At 41.2% G+C, this 20,123-nt stretch overlaps 1 long non-coding RNA gene across 1 annotated transcript in view; it reads left to right on the top strand.

The window, feature by feature from the left end:
* Positions 1 to 18,397: 18,397 nt before the first annotated feature.
* LOC132250164 (uncharacterized) overlaps positions 18,398 to 20,123 on the top strand; it is a 110,228-nt gene continuing 108,502 nt past the window's right edge. Inside the window, exon 1 of the long non-coding RNA XR_009461788.1 lies at positions 18,398 to 18,484. This is a non-coding gene — a long non-coding RNA (uncharacterized LOC132250164). The remainder of the gene's footprint in view (positions 18,485 to 20,123) is intronic.

Genomic DNA, 20,123 nt, shown 5'->3' with positions numbered 1-20,123 from the left:
AATAGGATATTGGTACAAGATGCTGGTTCCTTGCTGTTATGATAATATAAATTTATAAATAATAATAGCTGATGCTACAGAAGATGCATGTGTGTATACTACATGCAGTGCTTTTGCTTTAAAAATGACTAGGCTTGTAAAATGAACTTTGAAACTTGTAGTAAATAAAGGGCATATTAAACCTACATCATCCCTCATTCCAATAGGTAATCAATATGTTATTGGTCAAGGCCAGAATAAAGGAGAGAAGGAGCCAAAGCTGATTATTTGTGCCATCCAGGTAGATTTGGTATTTATTTCCCTTTCCTTTATGTCCTTTGTGAATGAGCTGGTTGTGCTCTGCAGAAGTATGAAAAAGTTTATAATGTATGAATTGGCATACCTGTGACCTAGCATTTCTATGGTCTAAGTCAGTCTGAAGCATAGACGGGATGAAACAGTAAGAAAATACAATCCTTCCTTTCCTTTCCCACCCCTGAACTTAGCAGTGACCATAGGGCCTAAATGAGGTTGTACTATTTATTCAGTTGCTGTGGTTTAACACTCATCAAGTGTTTGGCTACAACTTCTTAGCTTGTATCCTATAGCCAGTCTTGGTGGGGTGGGTGAGAAGGGGCACCAATATGGCAGTCCCCAGGGGCCTGCACAGTTTCTGCAGCTGCACCTAATTTGGGAGCTTGTGTCTAAAGCAGCAGCGGTCTACGATAACTGTAGCGAGCTCTTTTACAGTGGGGGAGGAGGGTAAGCACTTACTTCCACCTCTTCCTCCTCCCTACCCTGTGTCAACCAGGGTGCTAAAATTTGAAGCCTCTGATTGTGTCTGTGGCACCTGAGATTTCAAGGGATTTCACATGGAATTACTAAGCAGGCCCAGGAGTCCTTGGTTTTGAAGGTCAGACAAGATCAGCAGCGTTCTGTTCAGGATGGGCCATTCTAAAGAAATTAATATAAATACATAATAGTCATTGTAAAAATTGTATCACGGATCATCCACTCAAGTCTAAGAGCCAGAGCCCTACTTCAGTAATCCAGCCCATCCTTATTCAGTACAGTACATAAATATGCTTATTTTTATGTGTGTAGATAAGTTCTACTGAAGTGAGTAAGACTTAAGCGCAAGTATGTTCAAGTGTTTTCCCATTATGTGCGTTCAAGTCCTATCCTGATGCAAGGCTGAGAAGCATATATATTAGGGCCACAAGGACCACCTTTTCAGTCCTATTCATTGCTCTCTTTAAAATGAAGAAGTATTTGACTACTCTTGAGCTACTCTTAATGTAAAAATGTACATATACTTGTATAGTCTGTAGAATTGTTGCAAAATCTAAGGTAGGCAAAGGTATGAATCCTGTCAGTGTTGTCTGCAAGACATGCTTTCTCTAGCATGTCTTTTTTATGCACTTTCATTTTTTGTCTGTGGTAAAATCTGCATGTGATACTCTGCTACTAGATATAAAATTACTTTACACATGCAGATGGTGAATTGATAACAATTACAGGTGGGCACATAGCCAGCTCTGCCAAGAACTAAATTGAACTGGATATTCAAAAAGAAGTAAGGGAAATATTTTGGTTCAGAGTTTAATTTATTAAACTATAGTACTTGGCACCAAAAGGTTATGTCTAATCATTTTTCCTGTTCTGCTATCATGAATCAAGTACAGCTGTAGCTAAATGGATCAATGCATTCCAGTTACTGACTACTGAAATTTCATATTGGCCAATACAAAAATGTTGCTATTACAGTGATTGGACATCTAACTCCACATCTTATGTAGACAATGTTAGACCATTTAAAATGAATTCCTCAGCAGTGACATCCAGAACACATGGATTTTGAGTCATTAAATAATCATTTTATATCATTCTGTACCCGTAACCTCAGAAAGTGGTATTCAGCACACTGCAAGCTGAGATAATCAGCCTAAAACAATATTTTTCTAATGTCCTAAGTTATATTTACTGTAGAAAAGATTTGTTTAACTAGAACATAATTTTAAATGTAGAGGTAAGCCTGAGTGATGACATGGGGATTAAGAGCTTCACTTTGTTAAAATGCTAAAGAATTTGATCTGGAGCTACATGCTATTCTATGGTTGATTTGAGCTGCTCTGCTGGGACAAGCCGGTTGGAAAACCAGGGGATCCAGCTCCAAATTGTTTCCTTCTATAAATGGCATGGGCATGGGGAAAAAAGGAGTGGGTGGTGTAATCTCCTTGCAACCTTGCAATCTCCATCTGCTGTAATTGTCATTTGGAGTTTTAAGTAGTGAACATTGGAGAATTTAGGATCGCTCTTATTTCTAGCAGCAACTGGATAGTAGCTGATTCCAGAATCGGGAGAGCATAAAGGTGGCTTCAAATCACTGCTACTCCCTATATCTGCTCTTTACTAAATACCGCTTAAATGATCAGGAAATGAGGTCTAAATCTCAGATTTGCAAAGGTGAAGGTGGGCAATTAGTGAGATTTAAAACATCTGAGTAATTTAGGAGTCTAACTCCTATTATGCGCCTTACTCCTACAGACACTAATGAAAATGATAGTAGGCTCCTATATGTTCTTAAATTCCTTTGTGAATCTGGTCCCTACTCCACTAGTCATCTATTCATAGGCTACCCACTCAAAATTCAGGATCGAATTAGGATACCTTAACATTCTGGGTGTTCAGATGCAGGGTTTTGGCTCTGGCTCAGCACTGTTTAAAATGCATTAGTTAAGACTTCATTTTAAAATATACATACTTGACATAAATATCACTGCAAAAGAAAGTATAAAAAGTATTTGTTATAAATAGAAAATATTTGGTATAAATTTAATGTCATATTTAATGTGAATTAATTTTTGTCTTAAAAAGCTCTTTGCCTTGAAAAGCATTATTAATATATGAAGCAATTAACATATTTTAAGCGCTATCTCTTTAATGGCTTTTTTGATATTTTTATCTTATTCTTGGGGCATTACCATACAGTATGTAAGGCATTAATAACTCTGCTTAAGCTAAATTACTTTATAGCATTCAGGGATTTGATCCATTAGGCTGAGACAGTTCCAAAATGTTTGTGTACATCTAGCTATTGAATATGAACAAGTGTTGCCCCAGCCATAACAATGAGGCTCTTTTACAGTTTTCCATGACTGAACTCAGATTCAATTGCAGCATTTTTTAAAAGCTTTGGAGCTTTGAATTTTGAGTGGTGTGAGAGTGTATTGCTCTTTACTGGAATATGCTTTGAAAAGGTTTTTGGAGCTTAATATCCTGGAAAAGGGGTGCTATAGATTGGTCACCATAAAAATGCTAATAAAAATGTATTATTTGGCTTTCATTAATTATGCCATCCAACACAATATTATAAATTAGACCTTATAACAAATACCCAGCTTTTGTATGTGGCCTATTGTTTTTACTATAAGTGCTTTTACAGCACTGTATATACTATGTGTGCTTACCAAAATACAGTTATTAAAGGGAAGGAAGGGGACAGAATTTCATTTTGATTGAATTTCTCAATTTAGACTTAATTTTGCCAGTCTGGTCTTTACAGGCACAACTCATAATTTATGAGACCAGAACAGAACATTTTGGTCATCTGTTCTGACCTCCTGTACAACAGAGACCATAAGACTTTTGTAAATTAATTCCTGTTTGAACTACATCTCTCTTAGAAAAATCTTGCTTTAAAAATCTCCTCACTGGTAGAATGCTGTGCTAATTGTTGGTGTAGATCTGTTTAGCTTCAGCCTTTGTCCACTGGCTCTTATGGAACCTTTGTCCATTGAACTGAGTGGTCCTCTTGTGCTGTTTGCCACATAGGTATTTATATCGTCTGTATTCAGATCAACCCACATCTTCTGTTTGGCTCACATAGTGAAACTGAGGGTTTTTGAGCCTGTCACTATAAAGCATGTTTTCAGTCATAGAATCATAGAAATCATAGATAATTAGGGTTGGAAGGGACCTCAGGAACTCATCTAATCCAACCCCCTGTTCAAAGCAGGACCATCCCCAACTAGATCATCCCAGCCAACACTTGTCTAGCTGGGTCTTAAAAACTTCCAAGGATGGAGAGTCTACAACTTCTCTGGGGTAACCTTTTCTAGTGCTTTACTACTCTCCTGGTGAGAAACTTTTTCCTAATATCAAACCCAAAACTTCCCTTGCTGCAAATGGAGACCATTGCTCCTTGTTCTGTCATCTGCCACCACTGAGAACAGTCCAGCTCTTTCGAACCAAACTTCAGGGAGTTGAAAACTGTTTAGATTCTTAGATTTCATAGACACTAGGGCTGGATCATCGAGTCCAGCCCCCTGCCTCAGGGGCAGGAAGTCAGCAGGGATCATAGGATCCCAGCAAGACAAATATCCAAATGTCTCTTGAAGGTGTTCAAAGTAGGTGCTTGAACAATCTTTGGTGGCAGTCTATTCCAAACCTTGGGGGCTCGGACAGTAAAGAAGTTCTTCCTTATGTCCAGCCTGAAACGGTCATGGAGGAGTTTGTAACTGTTCTACCTTGTCATCCCTTGGGGTGCTCTGGTGAACAGATGTTCCCCCAGATCCTGGTAAGCACACCTGATAAACTTATAGCTGGCCACCAGATCACCCCTGAGCCTGCGCTTTTCCAGGCTGAAGAGTTCCATGGTTCTCAGCCTCTCATCATAAAGTCTGTTTTCCTGACCTCTGATAATGCATGTGGCTCTCCTCTGCACTTTCTCGAGCTTCTCCACGTCCCCATCTCTAAGGAAGGGAAGAAGAAGGATCCAGGAAACTACAGACCTGTCAGCCTCACCTCAGTCCCTGGAAAAATCATGGAGCAGGTCCTGAAGGAATCCATTTCAAAACACTTGGATGAGAAGAAGGTGATTAGGAACAGTCAGCTTGGATTCACCAAGGGCAAGTCATGCCTGACCAAACTGACTGCCATCTATGATGACTCGATCTGTGGATGTGGGGAGACCAGTGGATGTGATAAACCTTGGCTTTAGCAAGGTTTTTGATATTTCATAGATTTCATAGACATTAGGGCTGGAAGGGACCTCGGAAGATCATCCAGTCCAGCCCCCTGCCCAAAGGGCAGAAAGTCAGCTGGGGTTATAGGATCCCAGCAAGATAAGCATCCAGTTTGCTCTTGAAGGTGTTCAATGTAGGCGCTTGAACCACCTCCGGTGGCAGGCTGTTCCAGACCTTGGGGGCTTGGACAGTAAAGAAATTCTTCCTTATGTCCAGCCTGAAACGGTCTTGTAGTAGTTTATGACCATTCGACCTAGTCGTCATCCCTTGGGGCGCTCTGGTGAACAAACGTTCCCCCAGATACTGGTGGTCACCCCTGATAAACTTATAGGTGGCCATCAGATCACCCCTGAGCCTGCACTTTTCCAGGCTAAAGAGCCCCAGGGCTCTCAGCCTGTCATCGTAGGGTCTGCTTCCCTGACCTCTGATCATGCGTGTGGCTCTTCTCTGGACTCTCTCAAGCTTCTCCACATCCTTTTTGAATTGTGGAGCCCAAAACTGGACGCAGTACTCCAGCTGCGGCCTCACTAAGGCCGAGTACAAGGGGAGAATGATGTCCCGGGATTTGCTTGAGAAGCATCTATGGATGCAAACCAGCGTTTTGCTTGCTTTACTAGCCGCAGCATTGCACTGCAGGCTCATGTTCATCTTCTGGTCATCTCGGAGGAAAGGCAGCAAGAGGGCACAGCAACCCCCCTGGCTCTCCATGGACCTAGCAGACCTCCTGAGGCTAAAAAGAAAGGCCTACAAAGGCTGGAGGATGGGAGTCACCTCCAAGAAGGATTATTCTGCACTGGTCCGGTCCTGTAGGGAGCATACCAGGAAAGCCAAGGCTGCAACTGAACTCCAACTAGCTTTGAGCATCAAGGACAATAAAAAGTCCTTTTTCAGATATGTGGGGAGCCAGAGGAAAAGCAGGGGCAACATTGGACCCCTGCTGAACCAGATGGGGCAACTGACAACTGACGCCCAGGAAAAAGCCAACCTATTAAATAGGTACTTTGCATCAGTCTTTCATCAGTCCCATGGGACGCCCATGCCCACTATGGGATAGGGAAGTCCGGGCGAGGGTGATCCCCTGCCCTCCATTAATGCTGACTTCGTGAAGGAACATCTTGAGAAGCTGGATACCTTCAAGTCAGCCGGCCCTAACAATCTTCACCGCAGGGTACTCAAGGAGCTGGCGAGCATCATAGCCCAGCCTCTAGCACGGATCTTTGAAAACTCTTGGCGCTCTGGTGTAGTGCCCGAAGACTGGAAGAAGGCCAATGTGGTGCCTATCTTCAAGAAAGGGAGGAAAGTGGATCCAGCTAACTATAGGCCCATTAGCCTGACTTCTATCCCGGGGAAGATCTTAGAAAAGTTTATTAAAGAGGCCATCCTTAATGGACTGGCCAATGCCAACATCTTAAGGGATAGCCAGCACGGGTTTGTTGCAGGTAGGTCTTGCTTGACCAATCTCATTTCCTTCTATGACCAGGTGACCTATCACCTGGACAAGGGAGAAGAGATTGATGTCATATATCTTGACTTCAAAAAAGCCTTCAATCTGGTTTTCCATGATCACCTCTTGGAGAAACTGGCCAATTGTTGTTTTGGGTCGTCCACGATCCACTGGCTGGAAAATTGGCTCCGTGGTTGGACCAAGAGGGTAGTAATTGATGGAAGTCACTCATCATGGTGTCCTGTGACCAGTGGGGTCCCCCAGGGCTCTGTCCTTGGACCCATACTGTTCAACATCTTCATTAATAATGTGGACACTGGAGTCAGAAGCGGACTGGCCAAGTTCACCGACGACACCAAACTTTGGGGCAAAGCATCCACACCAGAAGACAGGCGGGTGATCCAGGCTGACCTGGACAGGCTTAGCAAGTGGGCGGACGAGAATCTGATGGTGTTCAATGCCGATAAATGCAAGGTTCTCCACCTTGGGAAGAAAAACCCACAGCATCCTTATAGGCTCGGCAGTGCTATGTTAGCTAGCACTATGGAAGAAAGAGACTTGGGGGTCATCATTGACCACAAGATGAACATGAGCCTGCAGTGCGATGCTGCTGATATGGTCTCCCACAACATCTGGCAAGCAAGCTAAGGAAGTACAGGTTGGATGAACAAACTGTGAGGTGGATAGAAAACTGGCTGGATCTTTTGGTTCAGAGGGTAGTAGTCAATAGCTCAATGTCTAGTTGTCAGCCAGTATCAAGATAAGTGCCCCAGGGATTGGTTCTGGGGTCAGTTTTGTTCAATATTTTTATCACTGACCTGCAAGATGAGACAGAGTGCACCTCAGCAAGTTTGCAGATGACACCAAGCTGGGGAAGTAGTAGCTATGCTGGAGGGTAGAACTAGGATTCAGAGAGATCTCACAAAATTGGAGGACTGGGCCAAACAATATCTCCTGAGGTTTAATAAGGACATGTGCCAAGTCCTGCATTTAGGATGGAAAAATCCCATGCACCAGTACAGGTTAGGGGCTGACTGGCTGGGCAGCAGCTCTGCAGAAAAGTACCTGGGGGTTACAGTGGACAATAAGATGATTATGAGTCAGTGTGCCTTTCTTGCCAAGAAGGCTAACAGCATATTGGGCTGCTTTAGTAGGCGTGTTGCCAGCGGATTGAGGGAAGTGATTATTCTCTTCTATTCAGCATTGGTGAGGCCACATCTGGAGTCCTGTGTCCATTTTTTGGCCCACGTCTACAGAAAAGACAGACAAATTGGAGAGAGTCCAGTGGAGGACAACAAAAATGATTAGGGGGCTGGGTCACATGACTTATGACCTGGAATCCTGGTTTTCTCTGACTTAAAAGAAATCCCCAATTTTTTAATTAAAAAAGTAACCCACAAATCCACTTTTTTCCATGATCAAAATGAAACACCACTGCGTGTGTGTGTGTGTGTGTGTGTATTAGTGGGCATTTCATTTTAATCATGGAAAAATGTGGATTTCGGGTTACATTTTTTAACCTGAAAATTAGGGATTTTTTTTAATCGGAGAAAACCAGAATCCCTGCTTATGAGGAGAGGCCGAGAGAACTGGGCTTATTTAGTCTGCAGGACAGTAGACTGAGTGGGGATTTAACAACAAACTACAGGATCTGGCAAACTACAGGCCCATTCAATCTTCCGGGATCTCTCTTAATCACCATGAGTTTTCAAAGACGATAGCCAGTGGCTCTGTAATCACATTGACCAATTCCCTTAGTACCCTTATGTCAATCCTGTCTGGCCCCGTGGACTTGTACGTGTCCAGCTTTTCTAAATGGTCCTCCTCTTGTTGCTGACATACTTGTGGAAATCCTTCTTGTTACCCTTTACATTCCTTGCTAGCTACAACTCCAATTGTGTTTTGACCTTCTTGATTTCATCCCTGCATGCCCGAGCAATACTCTTATACTCCCTAGTTGTTTGCCCAAGTTTCCATTTATAAGCTTCCTTTTCGTGTATTAGCTTACTGAAGAGTTTCCTGCTAAGCCAAGGTGGTCTTCTGACATCCTTGCTAGTCTTCCTGTACATTGGGATGAGCTATTTCTGCACCCTCACTAAGATTTCTTTACAGTCAACTTTCCTGGACTCCTCTCCCTCTCAGTCCTCAAATCATTCTTGTGCCTCCATTCTGAAGCCTCTCCATTTTTTCTACATGCTTCTTCAATTGTGGGCACAAGAACTGGATGCAGTGTTTCAGCCAAGGGTCACGCTAGTGCAAAATATAGAGGTAATATAATTTCTCCTGTTTATATAGCAAAGTGGTACTGTAGTAACTTGTTTGGTCACTGTGCTGTACCAGGAGCTTGAATTCAGCTGATATCTCACTCTGATTTGCAGTCTTTTTCATATGCTGCTTTCCAGAATGGAGTCTTCTTTGTTGTGTCTCCAAGTCAACCATTCTATATGGTCTGTTCCCAATATTCTGCACAGGCCACTGCTTCTGGTGTTGGTGTTGCCAGATCTTGTGGGGTGGATTGTGGTGCTCCAGGCTGGAATCTTCTATCCTGGATATATTCTTGCATACTTTGTTTCTGACTTTCATTTGGCTATATGAAACCTTTATTATTTGCTTCCACCTGGCTTACCAAGAGCCAGATCACCCTGTATCAGTGATCTGTCCTGTTCCTTATTTATTTATATCTCTTTGCCAAAAATCTTCGTATCATTTGTGAGCTTTATCTGTAATGATTTGATTTGATTTTTTCCAGCCCTTGATAAAACTGCTAACTAGCATAGAACCAAGAACCAATTCTAGAGAACCCTCTTAGAAACACACTGATTTGATTATTTTTCATTGATGTTACATGTCGAGGCCTATCAGTTAGCCATTTCTTAATCCATTTTATGTATGCCATGTGTTATAATAATAATACAATATTGGGATGGACAGAAAAACTACCTACTGTGAGGTAGAAAAGAGCAAAGTATGCATCAGCTGCTTTGTGGTAACTGCCCCTGCACACTCTTACCTCGTTGTGGAGAAAAGCTAAGCAGGCTAAAAAACTGCTGTTTAGCTGCCATCTACCATGAGGTGAAAGCATACACATAAGGGAGCAGTATGATTCAACTGCGGCATGGTAAATCCCTACTCCCTTGTACCTCTCAGTAACTGGTTTATCAACACATGTCCATGTAAGGCTACCCCACTTAGCTGCCAGTCATATCTAAAGACACAAATAGAGACCTACACTTCCTATAAAGGAGAGTCTCTTATTAGGGTATGCATTTTGTTGTTTAGAACAGGGGTTGTCAACTTACTCTGGATGACAGAGCCTTGGGACCACAGTGGCATTTCAGCAGCAGGGGGCTTTGTCCAGGTAGCTGGGGATGCATCTATACGTGCACTTAGTATGTAGCAATAAACTCTGGTGCAGTTTGCACTGGAGTTTATTTCTCCCAGGTGCAGTGTTTACCCATGCACCCAGGACCACCGCACTTTGAGCCAGGGTGCAGCAGCCCTGGGCTGGGGTCAACCTGCGAGCCCGGGACTGCTCTGCCCCAGCTCAGTATGCTGTGGAGGGGCTGGCTGGCATATGAGGGTGCTACAGTGTGGGGCTAAGTGGCAGGCAGCCCCTGCACAGTAGCATCATTGTGCCCCAGCCAGCCCCAGTCACTGTCTTCATGTGCATGTTGGTGCACATAACTACTCTGCTGTAGGATAGTATTTGTCTTGGGCAGTACTATCCTACAGTGCAGTTAATTTACTGTGCCCTAATATGGGCACATGTGTAGATAGTGGTACTTTACCACAGAACTAATTAGTCACTTCTGCAGTGAAGTGCATGTGTAGATGCACCCTGGAAGAAGCAGTAGTGTCAGCACTCTAGAGAGGGGAGTAGTGACTCTGGCAGCAGTGACAGCATTGCAGGCTGGATCATAAGGGGCCCACACTTGGAGTTAAGCTCCTTTAAAGTTGCCCCATTGCCACCTCCTAGCTTGGAATAAGTAAAGATGCAATTACTGCTCATAGTTATGTTATCTTTAATGGTTAAATTTGAGGGGTAGGGATTTGGTCAGATACCGGATTATGAGCATTGGTGAAAATCATTATCTTTTCCTAGGGTTGATATGCAGGCAGCATTAGTTGTTGTGTACATCCTGCTGAAGTGCTACATACTTTCTCACTCAGGACTCAATGTGAGTTGCCGTTCCAAGTTTCTGGGCCAAAAATTGCTGTGAAATACCCCATAGGCATCTTTTTGATTTTGGCCCATCATTGCCGGAAAGACCTCATAACAGCAATGCTGCTTGGGTCTAGACTATACCTGAATTTTGCATAGTCTGTATACCCTTTCACATTCACCTAGAAACCTTTATTACTCTGATGAAAGATGTGCCTGAACTACAGACATTTTATCCATATTTCAAAGGCATATCTGATGGTATTTAAATATTGGGTCTTTGTTTAGGCTTGTTTTAAATGCTGTGAAGAGCACATTCAGGCACAGATCCTTGGTGCATGTGTGATCTACACTACTGCCAATAATTTGCATCTTGCACATTTTTGGACCAGCTTTTCTTATGCATTGTCCTCATACTTCCATCCCTTTCATTCCCTAGAACTTTGGCCATGACACCAAGGCATTCTCTCTCAGGAATAGCCGTTTGGGGAATTATGGTTACCTTCTTTCAACCACTGACCTTCAGCTTTTAAAGTTCCTGAATTTCTGTGCCCACCCTTGAATGCTTTTATCTGTCCCACAGAGCAGGGGACTTTACTTGAATGGTGGGGAGAAGTGGCAGTGAATGCTGCTCATCATCCTTTAAACATACTCAAATGCCGCATTGGGTACTCTTTCACCAGCTGGCTCTCAATTGTACTTCTCTGTTCCTGTATATTTTTTCAGTTAATGCTCCTATGATTACTTACATTTTCACAGGTTAAGGGATAATCAACCCCATACGGTATACTCAAATAATATCAATTTTTCTGACTCTCTGGCACATGGGAAATTAAATTATGGGAAATTCAAGGCTTTAACAGAGTATCTTCTATGCATTAGGTAGACAAGTGTTATTCAGCCTATGTCTGCATTCCTCTAAATAACACCTCCATCTGAATGAGTAGAAAAAAATCTCTTATACCAATTTATTATATACATTATTTCCTGATTAGAAGGGATCTTGCTTTTCTCTGATTTAAAAAAAATCCCCATTTTTTTGGATATAAAAAGTAACCCCAAATCCACATTTTTCCACAATTAAAATGAAACTCTATCTATCTATCTATCTATCTATCTATCTATCTATCTATCTATCTATCTATCTATCTATCTATCTGTGGCATTTCATTTTAATCATAGAAAAATATAGATTTGGGGTTACTTTTTTATATCTGAAAACTTAGGATTTTTATCAGAGAAAACCAGGATTCCTGCTGATTAGTGGTGTGATACAGGACTAGAAAGATACTATAGCTTGTTTCATTTGTCAGTTTTTGCTAAAATAAAAATTGATGGCTATGTTGTTTCACTAAGAAGCTGAGGTTGTTACACCAAACTGTTGAGAGAACCACTATGAGAAAAAAAATTTTTATTGGGAAAAGGTCCCTTGGACTCCAACAGCGATCCTTTGTTAACAAGGCTAACGAAAACCTTTCAAGCCTGCAGTGTATTGCAGTTTAAGCTCTGTGCTGGTGAGTGGAAATGTTTACTTTGTTTTAACACATGCTACCTTTCAGCAATGTTATCTGCCCATCAGGAATCAGAGCAAATCCAGATGGATCAGGAACAGATGGTTTCAGTAACATGGGTCAGATTCATCTGTACATTATGCTGAGTTCACAGCAGTAGTCTTCTTCTACTTATTTTGAGGTGATGAGTTGTGTTTATTCTTCTCTGTGGTCCTGTTCAGGCTCAGAGTTATCAAGCATGAGAGAATGAAACCAGAATAGGAGGATAAGTTCAACATGTTTAGTTCAAGGGAATGAATGAATTTCTCTTATGATAAAGAAGCACAATGCCACTGAGGCAAATCTATATAGATCTAAGGGGTTTTTAAAAATGCTTTATTGCTTTGAAATTTAAAACTTGCTCCTGAAACAAGTTTGATGTGTCTGAAAAATTAGCTTATTTTTTTTTCTATTTGACTATGATTTATTATTAATGACTGAAATGTAAAGGAATTACTGGCTACAAAAGACTGATATGAATTAAAACAGTGGTTCAGGACAAAATACCATTTTACAGTACCAAAAGGTATGCTAAGCAGATCACAGAAGACAATAAAGCATTCCTTCCCCACAGGCTTATAATGTTAAATTGTAATGCAATACATAATGAAATTGGATTTATGATCAGTAGAGAACAGACTTCTCTTGCTTAACACTTTGGCTGGAACCCAAATAAAATGGTGGCCTTTGGGTCTTCCGTCTTCCCTTACTTTTAGAAGGGGAAACAATGCTGCTTGAAAGGATTGGGGGGAGAGTTGGGCATGCACAAGGATGGGCAAATTATTTTTCTGAACTTTGGGGTATGACTTTAAATTTTCTCTTACCCTGAAGTGGGGATAAGCCTGTAACCTATACAAATGGAAGAAACAAAAGCTGTGGTGGCAAAGGGACAGCTGATATCAGATTTGGCCACAGTTTGATGTATACTTGGCCACAGGTAGATTCTAGACAGATCTTTTTGACACAGACAGGGTCCTTCAACACATACCCTTTGACACATTTTCCCTTCAACTTACCCACTGTTTTTCTGTGCCAAGTGTATGTCACTCATGGCTGGGGATCTAGCCTCCAGTGCCAGTTCTTACATATTCATGGTCTTCATACCAATGGCAGATGGAGGAGATACACAATAGGATTTTACAGAACCTACTGGAACTGACATGCATATAAGTGAGGCTTAATATACAACATTAAGCCTCTAGAAAATTGATCTCAAATCTGGTTGATATCATACATGAAATCAATGCATTTGAGGAAACCAATTGCCATTTCTAGTATATCCTTTTTTTCCCTTAGCACATAAGTCAGTCAGTACAAATGGTATACAGCTTAAGAGAAGCTCCCCATTGGCAGAGCAGGGATTTTCAAGACAGGCTTTGTATAGAGCTGTGTGGGGAAACTGGAACAGAAATTGCTTGCATTCAGCTTGAGCTGCTACTATCAGCCTCGTGTGTATTAAACTGAATTTAATCCTACTGCAAATTAGGCCCCTGTGGAGACAGAAGTCATCCTTCTCTGTACCTATTTATGCCATTCAGTGTAGATTTAAAATGTACCAGGTCAGAATAGTTATTCTGCACCCAGTCTACAAAGGTATCCATACGAGATGAAGGGAAATGGAAAATTAGGCCTCTGATGACAACAGCACTGAAAAATGCACTGAGGACTCTTTGGGCACATCACCCTATGGCAACATAGCAATGCACTACATCACTGTATGGTGCACTACAGCGATGTAGTGATCATGTGTGTTTAAATGTGATTGCCAGCATCACTGTAGCAGCACGCTCCTGCTCCTGGTTATAGTGTACCACTATGGCGTTGTAGCGGCAAAATGTAACCGTTCATAGCATGCACGGTGCAGTAACTGCCCATACTGTGCTGTCCTTTAGTACTTCCAAAAGGAAGTACTAAAGCACGACGCCATAACAACATCACCATATGGTGACATGTGGATGCGCCCTTTGAAATGGAAACTCAATTAAAAATATTCTCAGGGTTTCAATAATGCTATAATCAGTTCTACTGGGCAGACATTTTTTTCTGAGCATTTGGGTAGTTCCTTAAAACAGATTCAAATGTATGAAATGGTTAGGCTGTCAGGCCAGATGGCTATGATCATCCAGTTTAGCCTCCTGTATATGCAGGCTGTAAAAATTTTTCTCAGAAGCTGGATTAAAGCATATCTTTTAGAAAGATCTCTAATCTAGTTTTAAAGACTCCAAGTGCAGGTAGTCCCTCAGCTCTGCTAGTAAGCTGTTTCAATGTTTAATTATCTTTACTGCTAGGAGTCTGAATTTGTCTCACTTAAACTTCCAGCCAATGGTATTGTTATGATTACATGACTCTTTTATGGTAGTTAGCTTAACCATAAAAATGCTGTGAATTAGTGAATCATGATTGATCTTAAGGTAAACAGAGTACACAGCATCATAAAATGTGATCCCGTTGTAATAGTTTTATTTGCAATGCACTGCACACCAAAAACAAGCAAATGGGAGACATAATTGTGTAGAGCTAACTTTGCCTGGTGATCACATAAAAATAGATTGCTTAAGTCTCACAGAGATGAAAACAGTGGAAAACATCCTCAAACCATGCATAAAATGGAGGCAAAAATTCTTAATTTAAAAAGCAGAAGGAGAATAAGCACAGTTAAATTATACGTATATAATTTATGTCTGGAAGTGGTTATCCCTAAGACACTCAAGTGACACCTTTGGCACAATTTCTTCTACTTCATGCAGTAGGCCTCCACAGATAAAACAATCACGTTAAAGAATAAAAGATGAATATACCTGGCAAGTCCATAATGCTTGGGCTGAAATATCCCACTGCACTTAAATGTCTCTGAGCACTCTTGAGTAATTCTGACCTGATACAAAATTGTACTGGAGTGGTATTGTAATCATGATGGTCTAGGACAGTGGTTCCTAACGTGGTGCCTGTGGGCACCATGGCGCGCCCCCCCCCACCCCCCCCAGTTTATTCAAGTGCCCATGCACACTTTCACGATCAGTAAAAATCATTATTCCAACAAGAAATGCTGTCACTCTCGACTAAACTCAGAACAGCAACACTTCAAAATTCTAAACTTTAATATTCATATTGGCGCCCGCTGCTTTTTCTTTTAAATTCAAATGTGCCCTTGGGCACATAAGCATTGGGAACCCCTGGTCTAGGGGTCTAGGACATATCTGAAAAGCAAGGATTTTTTTTGGTGATTTTTTATTGGATTAACAGCATAGTTAGGAGAGATGTTAGCAACCTTGTAGGCACAAGGTGTTCTTCAAGTCTATGGACATTTGTGCCCAAAAGGTTATCTAAGATCTTTCCCAACTATACAATGGCTCTGATAAAAGATATCACCAAAAACAAATATATGTGTTTCTCTTTATAAACTGTCTTTCTGAATCCCTTGATGCGAAAGGAATTTTGACAATTTACATCAAATGAGGCTCTGCCCCTCTTTCCACAGCTTCAAACCCCCACATAGTGTAGTCCCCTCTATTTATCTGTTTTTTATTCACTTGGAATTGCTTTGAAGTCATAACTCCCTTGACCTAAATTTTCCAAAAAATCACGTCCACTGAGGTTTCTCACAGTAAGTACCAATATTCCTAGTTACATTTGAAAATGGTGTTGTGTCTCTGGTAAGCATGCCAGAAAAGGGAAGGGGGGAAGATCTTAAGAAACAAAAGCCACACAGCATGACTTGACTCTCATTTTCTGTCTAATCCCTCCCTCTTTCCAGGAAGTCCCTTCCACAACATGTGCCACTTCTGTCAGAGACCTCTTATTTGTGAGTTTGAACCAATATTATCTAGGGAAAATACCTTCTTGTTGTGCCATGAAGAAAGGAAGCACCATCATTTAATTATATTACAGATCTCAACTCCTTAGCTGGGAACTAAATAATTATCTTCTGTACTTCAGCTTTCTTGAAGGTATCTAAATCGGCTCTAATTAAGATATAATGAAAGAGTCTAGTGGCACATATGCAGAACCATTATGCATAGATTCATAACTTTCTGCAGGAAGGGACCATTATAAGCTAGTCTGATCTCCCACATAGCATAAGCCATTACATTTAAGCTAGCAGTTCCTTTATTTAGCCAACTAGCATATCTTTTAGAAAAAAACATCCAATCATAATTTAAAGACTTCCAGTGATAGAAGATCCACTGCTTCCTTTTGTAAATTGTTCCAATGGCTAATTAACTCCATTTTAATATTATGCACTGGACTCATTTACATTTTTCAATTCCCTAAAGTATAACAGAAGTAGAGAAAATGCTGACTTTTTCATGCAACATCTTTCAAGTTTGATGCAATATTACTAGGGACCTACTGAATTCAAAGTGGCTGCCCCCCACCGATATCACGGTCTGAACACAGTGCCAGGTGTCATTTTCATAAAGTGCAGGGTGCCCCCCATGCCTCTAACTGAGGGGTCCAGGAAGACTCATCCCTCCCCAGAGATTGAGTGGCATGCTTTAAGATCTTTTTAGGAGTGTTGCAGGGTGCTACTCAGTGATAGCACTATTAGGTGTGCAAACATGATTAACTAGATAAACTCAGAGGCTGCTTGCATTAAAAAACAAAACAAAACAAAACAGTGCTTTACTTGAAACTTGGTGCATTCTCGCGCTGAGCCCAGTGCATGCTTGGAAGAGTTAGCACATTAGTTGGATCCAGCTCGCCCAACTTCTGTATAGATTGGGCCCTTTAATGGGGCTTTTTTGGTGCTTTTATCTAGTAACTGATTAATGCGCCCAATCTATACAAATGCTTTGGAACCGGCTCAAAGTAACATGCTACTTCTTCTGATAAACGTTTTTTGGGATTTTTTTTTTAACATCTGCAAGCAGCCAGAGATTCCAAATAGAAAGTCATAGTATTCAAAGCCCTGTTGTGGTCTTTCTGAGTTCTTTGCAGCAGAAGAATTCCTCTAGTATTTTTCTGTAGTGAATAATCGAGTGAAAGCAATAGCTCACATTTTCCAAGGGGTGTCTTGAATCTATCAAGGGGTGCTTTGAGTCTAAAAAGTCTGAGAATCAGTAAACTAGACTTACAGGTTTCCCTCACCAACCGCAGGAGCTAGGTTCCTGAAAGTTCCCGTGGTTGGCAAAACCGTGGTTAGTAAGACAAAAGGCTTATGGGGAAAATTGGGTTAGGGACTTGAATATGAATAATAAAGAAATATACAGCATATAAAAATAATTTTTATTCACCTTTAATATGTTAAAAAAAGGTCCACTGTTGAGTAGTGGGTCTTTTAAAGAAACTTTAGCACTTCCTGGTGCTCACAGCAGTAACCCTAATAGTAGCCTCACTTTTCTTAATGGTTCTCACAATGGATTTGTTCACACTAAAATGCCTCTCTACATTTGCCAAACTTTCCATGCGTTAGATGATCCAACAGCTCCAGTTTTGTTTCTAAGGACATCACTTTCCTTGCCTTCTTCACAAATTGCTCACTTTTACCTCTCACTTGCTTAGAGGCCATGATTAAGGGCAAAATGCAAAAATCACAAAGAAATTGAGAGAAAAATGCAGAGCACCTGCAACTGGATGTTAACGGCGTGAAACACAATGCAAGACTGAATATGCATGAGGAGATGGGAGTGCCAGAGGTGGCTAGCAAGAGCGCAGGTGATTTGAAATGGCAGGTGGTGGGCTGATGCACAGCCACAGAAAACTGTGGTTATTCAAAACTGTACACCATGGTAGCCAAAATGGTATATAGAATATTAAGCGTGGATACTCAAAACCTGTACATTGTTATGTATTTAAGAAATGTCCCAAGAGGAATTTAACAATTAGATGGAATTTGATCAGTTGAGGTCTATCAAGAACATGTGTCCACTTCAGCTCCAATAGTAGAACTAGTAAAGTGGAAAATGTGTTAGCAAATATATGATGCTGTTGATAGATTTGGACACAGCTGAAATCACTGTAGATTAAAACAAAGTAGGTAATAAAAATGCAAACATGGTGAAGCTTGTTAATAAAAGTGCATCAAGAATCATACTTCAACAAGATTCCATGATCAATGCTGCTGGAAGCTTTGGGTGCTTATCCAAACTGAACTGTTTGATAATTGGTCAGTCTTTCCTTCTGTCTCCCAGAAATGTTCTTAGCCTTTGCCAAGTGATTGAGGCTTTCTGTTCTTTAGCTTCTCCTGAATGTTTTGTCTTAAACTAATTTTAAAAAATTCTGGTTATTCAGGCTTTAGTAGACATGGACTCAGTGCAAAGCCCAGTGAAGTCCATTGCAATCAAATGAAAATCCCGACTGACTTCAGTGGACTCTGGATCAGGTAATAAGAGCATACTTTGCCCTATGCCAGTCATTAATGTTAAATTGTTTATTAGATGCTGCACTGTTAAATCACTATGCATTGATTTGAATATGTACACCCCAGTTTTCAGATAATTAAACATGTTTTCCATATGTATGTCTGGGACTTATTTTGGGTGGAGATTTTAAATGAACTGACATTTTGTATTGTGAACAGCTTTCATGTTCCCCTTCTGTTCTTGTGCTCAGAGCAGTTCAAGTTCTCTAGGTGCACTCGGGGGTTCACCGGCAGGCAGTCTGATCCCTTTTTTACATTGCCACGCAAAATACGATCAGTTTGTGAGCTTCAACATGGGAGGTTTTTTTGTTTTTTCTTTTCAAAGTGTTTGCTCTGCATTACACCAGTACCACTACTGCCCCACTCATAGTGCCTGAATTATTCCCTTTGTTTGATGATGACTGTTGCTGACAGAAATACAGGCCACTAACTTTTTAATAATGCAACACAAACAAGTGCAGCAATCTTGTCAGAAATTAATACAGACACATTTTTGGTAACACATGGAGGTGGGTAGCTTCAATATATTACAGGTTGCTGGGCATGCTGAGCAAGCTGAGTCAGTGAAGTTGTGAGAAGATCCTGCCATTTGACCATATCTGCTCACAGCTATCACTGCTGTTACTGGAATGAAACACTATAGGATATGCTCAGTGCCTGTCAAGGGATGAGGGTCTCTGCCATTCAGGACAGACCTTTGCCAAGTGTCTCAGACTTAGGTTCAAACTCAGCAACAACTGTTCACTTCTTATCTACCATGGTGGCATTGTAAGCAAGGTACATTAAACACTGACTCTGAGTCTGACTGCACACAATTTACATCAATGCTAAAAATAAGCTATTCTTGATTCATATTGACTGTTACTGTAAGATTAGGTCCTTGGCGTCATGCTTCAAGCAAATTTGAACAATGTATTTGTCATTGTCAGTGAAGCACAATTTTTCTCCAACTGGTTCTCTATCAGCTACCTTAACTGGTGTCAGACTGACTGTCCAGTCCAACTGATGCTAGAGGATTCAAAGCTTCAGCATTCAGTGTAGATAAGATTCAAAGCTTATGATTTATATCTCAGTCTCAGTTTTTTAATAAATCTACCTAGACTTTGAGACTTTCATTTTCTTTTAATATGTCTTTTAAATTTAAGATACTCCCCACAAGGGAAATGCCTAAGTGGAAACGTCACCCTCAGGAGAAGTCACTTGGCTACTATGCTGTCTGTCCCCTCCCTAGTCTACCACGTGCCACACACATGCCACTTGTGGCACCGATGCCACAGGTTGACCACCCTGGTCTAAGGCAATTCTAATTCTGGGTCTCAAAACACCATAGAGCCTGACCAATTCAGAGACATCTCAGGGCACAGGCATTCATTTAGCTTTGGCAATGATGGGGAACATAGGAGCATGCTTTCATAAGAGAAAGATCCCATTTACCTGCAGGATGAGCTGAAGATGAAAAAAGCTAGCTATTTGGAGGGAAAGGAAAGATCAATTCCTAATTCAGGGGAGAAATCATATGCAAGAAGGGAGATCCTGGGTTTTATAAAGGGGCTGGCAGGGTTGGTGCGCCCAGGGGGGTGGTGGATCCAGGGAGGGTAGC

This window comes from Alligator mississippiensis, chromosome 1 (assembly GCF_030867095.1).
Source record: "Alligator mississippiensis isolate rAllMis1 chromosome 1, rAllMis1, whole genome shotgun sequence".
Taxonomy (NCBI): domain Eukaryota; kingdom Metazoa; phylum Chordata; order Crocodylia; family Alligatoridae; genus Alligator; species Alligator mississippiensis.
This window is presented reverse-complemented; position numbering and strand designations above follow the sequence as displayed.